Consider the following 5,506-nt stretch of genomic DNA (forward strand, 5'->3'; position numbering starts at 1 on the left):
TAATAATACTTTTTTTATAAAGATAATAATCAATTATTTTGTTAGAACTCGATAATTATTCTAATTATATTTTAGATTTTTTATATTTTAAAATAAGATATTTAATCCTCTGTTTGATTATATTTATCCGTAATTAGTTATACGAATTCAAAAATCGAGCTTTAATAAGTTGTACTTATGCACAATCTACTTGCAGTCTTGAGTTTTAAGTAATATGCATTAATAAACAGTATTTTACGCATAAAAAATAGTTTTTAGGAGTTTTTGTCAAATGCTTTATAATATAGTATAGATTATTTTTTTATAATTTAATTTAAGTTTAATATTGAAATAATTTATTTTTGGTTTAATAATATAACATTTTATAAAGATAATAGTTAAGTATTCTGTTAGAGCTCAATGATTATCCTAATTATATTTTAGATTTTTTATATTTAAAATGAGAAGTTTATCATGTATTTGATTGTGTTTATCTGCAATTAGTTACACGAATTCAGATATGAGATTAAATCGGATAGGGATAAAATCGTTTAGGGATGAATGAGTTTAAGAGTGTTAAGAGTTTTAGCCAAATGCTTTATAAGAATATATATATATATATATATATATATATATATATACACATTTCATTCCTTCTATTTTTTTTCTTTTCACCCATGTGGGATAAACAAATTTAACCATCTTTCAAGATTTGAGGAATACTTAAATCTCATAGTGTCATGTCATTCTAGTTGATTTCTTCTTTTATATATATATATATATATATATATATATATATATATAAATTCTTCTATTTCTAATTTCATAAACCAATTTGGAGAATTTTGAATACTATGTATAATTGTCTTTCAATTTTTATATTTTTGTTAATGAAAGAATTACATTATATTTATATCTGAAACAACACTACAATGTTTACTGAAACGTCATTATTATTTGTAATCTAAAATGAAGATTTCGTTTTTTTTTACTGTTTATCCATTATCCTTTTCATTTTTTTTTGTTATTTTAACGAACAGGTTATGGATGTGAGTCATTATTTATTTGCTTACGTGTTATTTTAAAATTGATAGGATAAGATAGTAACTCTTAACTCAAACAAGCCAAGCCAAGCCAAGCCAAGCTAGACCCATTTTACATATACCCTCAATAATGCGACAATTACCATAAAAGTCCCTCTGCTTGTTATTAGTACCTAACTTTTTCACATAACAACCCTTTATACGTTTATTCAGAGGAATGCAAGTATTACAATTGATGAAGTCCTACTTTTTTTCTCAACGAATTCTCAGAGTAACATATTGTCTTCACAACGATCAACATTAAGAATATATTTATTAAATTGAAAATTAAGGAAAAATATTGATTGCAATGATAGATAATGTTATTAGGATAATGATACTGAAAGCAACGATATGTCATTCTCTCTCACCTTTGGTATGTGAGTTTGTGTGTGAGAGAGAAATGCCTAGTTATTTTTGTTAAACATGATTGATATGTTGCACAACATCATTAACATGGCATGGTATGAACATTGTGATTGATATTCCTCTCTTAGAAAAGCAAGTACATAGAAGGAATGACAACATCTTTTGATAATGATCATGACTTCGACACTCACTTGAGCTGTGGAAGAGATGTAAACAGTACAAATGGATGATCAGAATGATCTGCCTCAAATGTAAAAGTCAAATGACCAGATATCCCATGAAACATAGAGAAGTTCAATTATCATTTAACATCTTGTATCTGCAAACCACTTAAGTGTGCCATAACTTTTTCCTGAACCCATTTATGGTGTCTCATTCTCAACGCATATTGTATTCATCCGTGGTATCTCGAACCACCGGATGGTTCTTATACTAATATGTTTGTCATCCAGTCATGGACGCAACTTAACCTAGAATATTTAAATGGTGAGTGACGAATAAAATCATACACTAGGAAGCTATACATAATGCCAACCAAAGATGAACAACGAGGAGCAATTGATTTTGTAAAGAAAATGATATTGGCGCGGCTCAATCTAAGATCGTATTCTGCAAACATGTAAATCCGTTTTCAGATTGAACCTTACCAACATCGCTCTCTTATATGCTTCTCAATTTTACATCAATGTGACATAAAAACTATCATTCAACTAGGGTTTCCAAAACAATACTTAAAAAACACATGCATCAAGTCATCATTGCTAAAAATCACATAAAATAATGAAAACAATTTACTTTCTTTGGCTAACACTTAAAAAGAAGTAATTTTTTTGCATATATACATATACATATACATATACATATACATATACATATACATATACATATACATATACATATACATATACATACATGCAGGATATACAACGTTAAAGAAAGTCATTCTATTACCAACATGTATATCATGCCCCACTATGTATGTATATGAGCCTAATGCAAACTTACATGTATGCATATACATACATGCATGCATATATGTTGCGATTACATATATTAATTTGTACCCTTACACTTAGATACAAGAACAAGCAACACGTATACATACATACAAACATATCACATGTATGTAACAGTACTAAAGACAAAAAAAGGTCCAAGAAAACAAGAAAAAAAAGTCTAAAATACGAATGCACACATTAATACGTATACCTGTAGAGAGATGGCTAACAAATTTGATCATGGTGACGAGGATGGAAATAACAAGAGTAGATGTATGGAGTTTTGGTTGCAAAGCAAAATGGATTGATGATGTTGAAGAAGAGATTGAGGTTTATATACCAATGGGATCATGAGAAGGTGTGTGTGGGGAATGATGTCAAGAGGGAACAAAACCTACTTTAGGTTTCTCAAAGGTTACATTCTTTTTATTGCATGCTTCATTAAAGTTTTTTTTTTATTTTGTTTGTTTAAATTATTAACTTGGATATCCAACCCGTTATATGAACCGACTAATTCTAGGTCGACCACTTATTTTGCAGGTAGCTCGGAGTTACCATATTTAAACCTTTGTGGCCATAAGGGGATTTTTATTCCTCCTTCGATTTGAACATGAGATCTCCAAACACTTTTAACACTTGGAGTCAAACTCAAACCAATCATGTACCACTCTTATGGTTATATAACATTTGGTTTCATATATATATATATATATATATATATATATATATATTTGTTTACTAAAGATGAATGCTACTAATGTTTAATATAATTATTATTCAGAAAAAAAATGTAAATTTAAGTTTTTTTAGGACAAAAATAATATTGTATCATCTTAGTACATAAAAATAATTGGTTTGAACCACAAAGGTGGTGTCTGATTGGTTTGAGCTTGACTCCAAATGTCAAAAGTACCAGGAGGTCTTAGGTTCAAATCCAAGGAGAAATAAAAATCCCCTTGTGGCCATGGAGGTTCAAATGCGATGACTCCGAGTTATCTGCAAAGCAGGTGGTCGTCCTGAGATTAATCGGCTCGCATAGTGGGTTGGATATCCAGGTTAATAAAGAAAAAAATAATAATTAGTTTGTATGTTTTTAAACTATTTTTTTTTTTTTTGTATTTATAAGAATTGGGTAAAGTAAATAGATTACTAGCTTGACTTAAAACTATCATTATACATCATATTTCTATCATTTTGTTTTAGATAGTGTTAAGTTATTAACAGAAGATTAATTTCACTATAATAAAATTGGGTTTATCGGATGTCATCAATTTCTAAGCGTCATAATAGACCACTTTATATGACTTAATTTTTAGGACCAAAATATGAAGTGTTCTATCTAAAGGAGTTATAATAAATTGATATGATGCTTTTGAGCGTCTTAACAATCTTTTTAGGATACTTTTAATATAAGGTGTCGTATCAACAAATTTTATAGGACATATGAGAAAATGTCCTATATACTCATTTTTTTATAGGACACTTGTTTTTATATGACACTTTTCAAATAGTGTTATATAAAATTGCTAATGAGACGTTTTGTATTAAAGATGTCGTAAAATGCTTGTTAAAGCGTTCAAAAGCGTCCTATAAACTTATTACAACACCTTTAGATACGACACTTGTTATATAAAGTGGTCTATTAGGACGTTTAAATTTTTTTTGACGTCCTATAAATCCAATTATGTTGTAATGAATGTTTGAAAACAAATAAAAATAATAGACAATATAAATCTTAAATAGAAAAAAAAAAAGAATTACTGGCTTACAAAATGCACCTTCGCACCCCCACTCCGCCCCCATATCTCTAGGTTTGGATGTCTAGACCATCCAACCACGATACCATCCTTCAATTATATCTACGAAAAATATGTTTACCAAGAGGTGCATTTTTATATAGGATGGACATGTTCGTCTTTTGTTTTTTTAATCTGGTTGTGATCTAATTGATTTTTGTGAAGGTATGTGAGATTATCACATGTTCATTTATCTTCACTCACTAATGGATCCAAACATAGACCAGGAGGATCCCAGGCACACCCTCACATTTGTAAAAGTTCGGTTATGCTTTAAGGGCACTTTCCAGGAGCTGCCAGCTCATGCTCTTGCAACGCAATCTTGTACAACTCTTGCAATGCACTTTTCAGGAGCTTTGGTATCTTTCAGTTGTTTAAAATAAATGTTTATGTTTTAATTTATTGCAATTCATGTAGAATCATGTTTTATAAAACCGTCCATGTTGATATGTTTCAGCAATAAAGGTGTTAATGAAACCTATATGAGTGAGGTCACGGGTTTAAGCCCTACAGTGCTCCTCTGCCAATAGGTTGCATATGCTGATTTATTTCTCTATGATGTGTGTGTGACCCGTGCGGTATGAGTGCCATAGAGAGTGGTGTCTATCTTGTTTTTTTGTCCTTGAAATTAAAGCATTTTGTTTTGGTGAAACAAACACTTAGTTTCTTATTTTCATGAAATGCCTTACTTCAAGCAACTTTATTTTAGCATTTGATAAGACCAAATTGACAACTTATTTGGTTGCTAATTGCGTTAAGAGGATAACCCTAATCGAGAACTCTGGCTACTTACATTCACATGCATACTAGTGTCATCATGGTTTTTTTTATATTAACCTGGATATCCAACCCGCTATGCGAGTCGACTAATCCCAGGACGACCACCTGCTTTGCAGATAGCTCGGAGTCACCACATTTGAACCTCCGTGGCCACAAGGGGATTTTTATTCCTCCTTGGATTTGAACATGTGACCTCTTGGTACTTTTGACCTTTGGAGCCAAGCTCAAACCAATCAGACACCACCCTTGAAGTTATTGTCATCATGATTGAAGTCATAACAAATTCATGCTTGTGAACGTGACTAAGTAAGTGAAGGTGGCTTAGTAAAGGTGACTAAAGGTATGTAGAGCATTAGAGGTGTGTGTAGGTTTGGTCCCTCTTACACCATTTTCAAGGAAGTTCTTCCATTTATTTACAAAAATGTATTCATATTATTTTTGACAAAAATTAGATAAAAACAAACATCCAAATTAAGAAGTTGTTCTCACGGTCCTCACAGAA

The sequence above is a fragment of the Cynara cardunculus genome (assembly GCF_001531365.2).
Source record: "Cynara cardunculus var. scolymus isolate 2C chromosome LG 2, CcrdV1, whole genome shotgun sequence".
In the NCBI taxonomy this organism is placed as follows: Eukaryota; Viridiplantae; Streptophyta; class Magnoliopsida; order Asterales; family Asteraceae; genus Cynara; species Cynara cardunculus.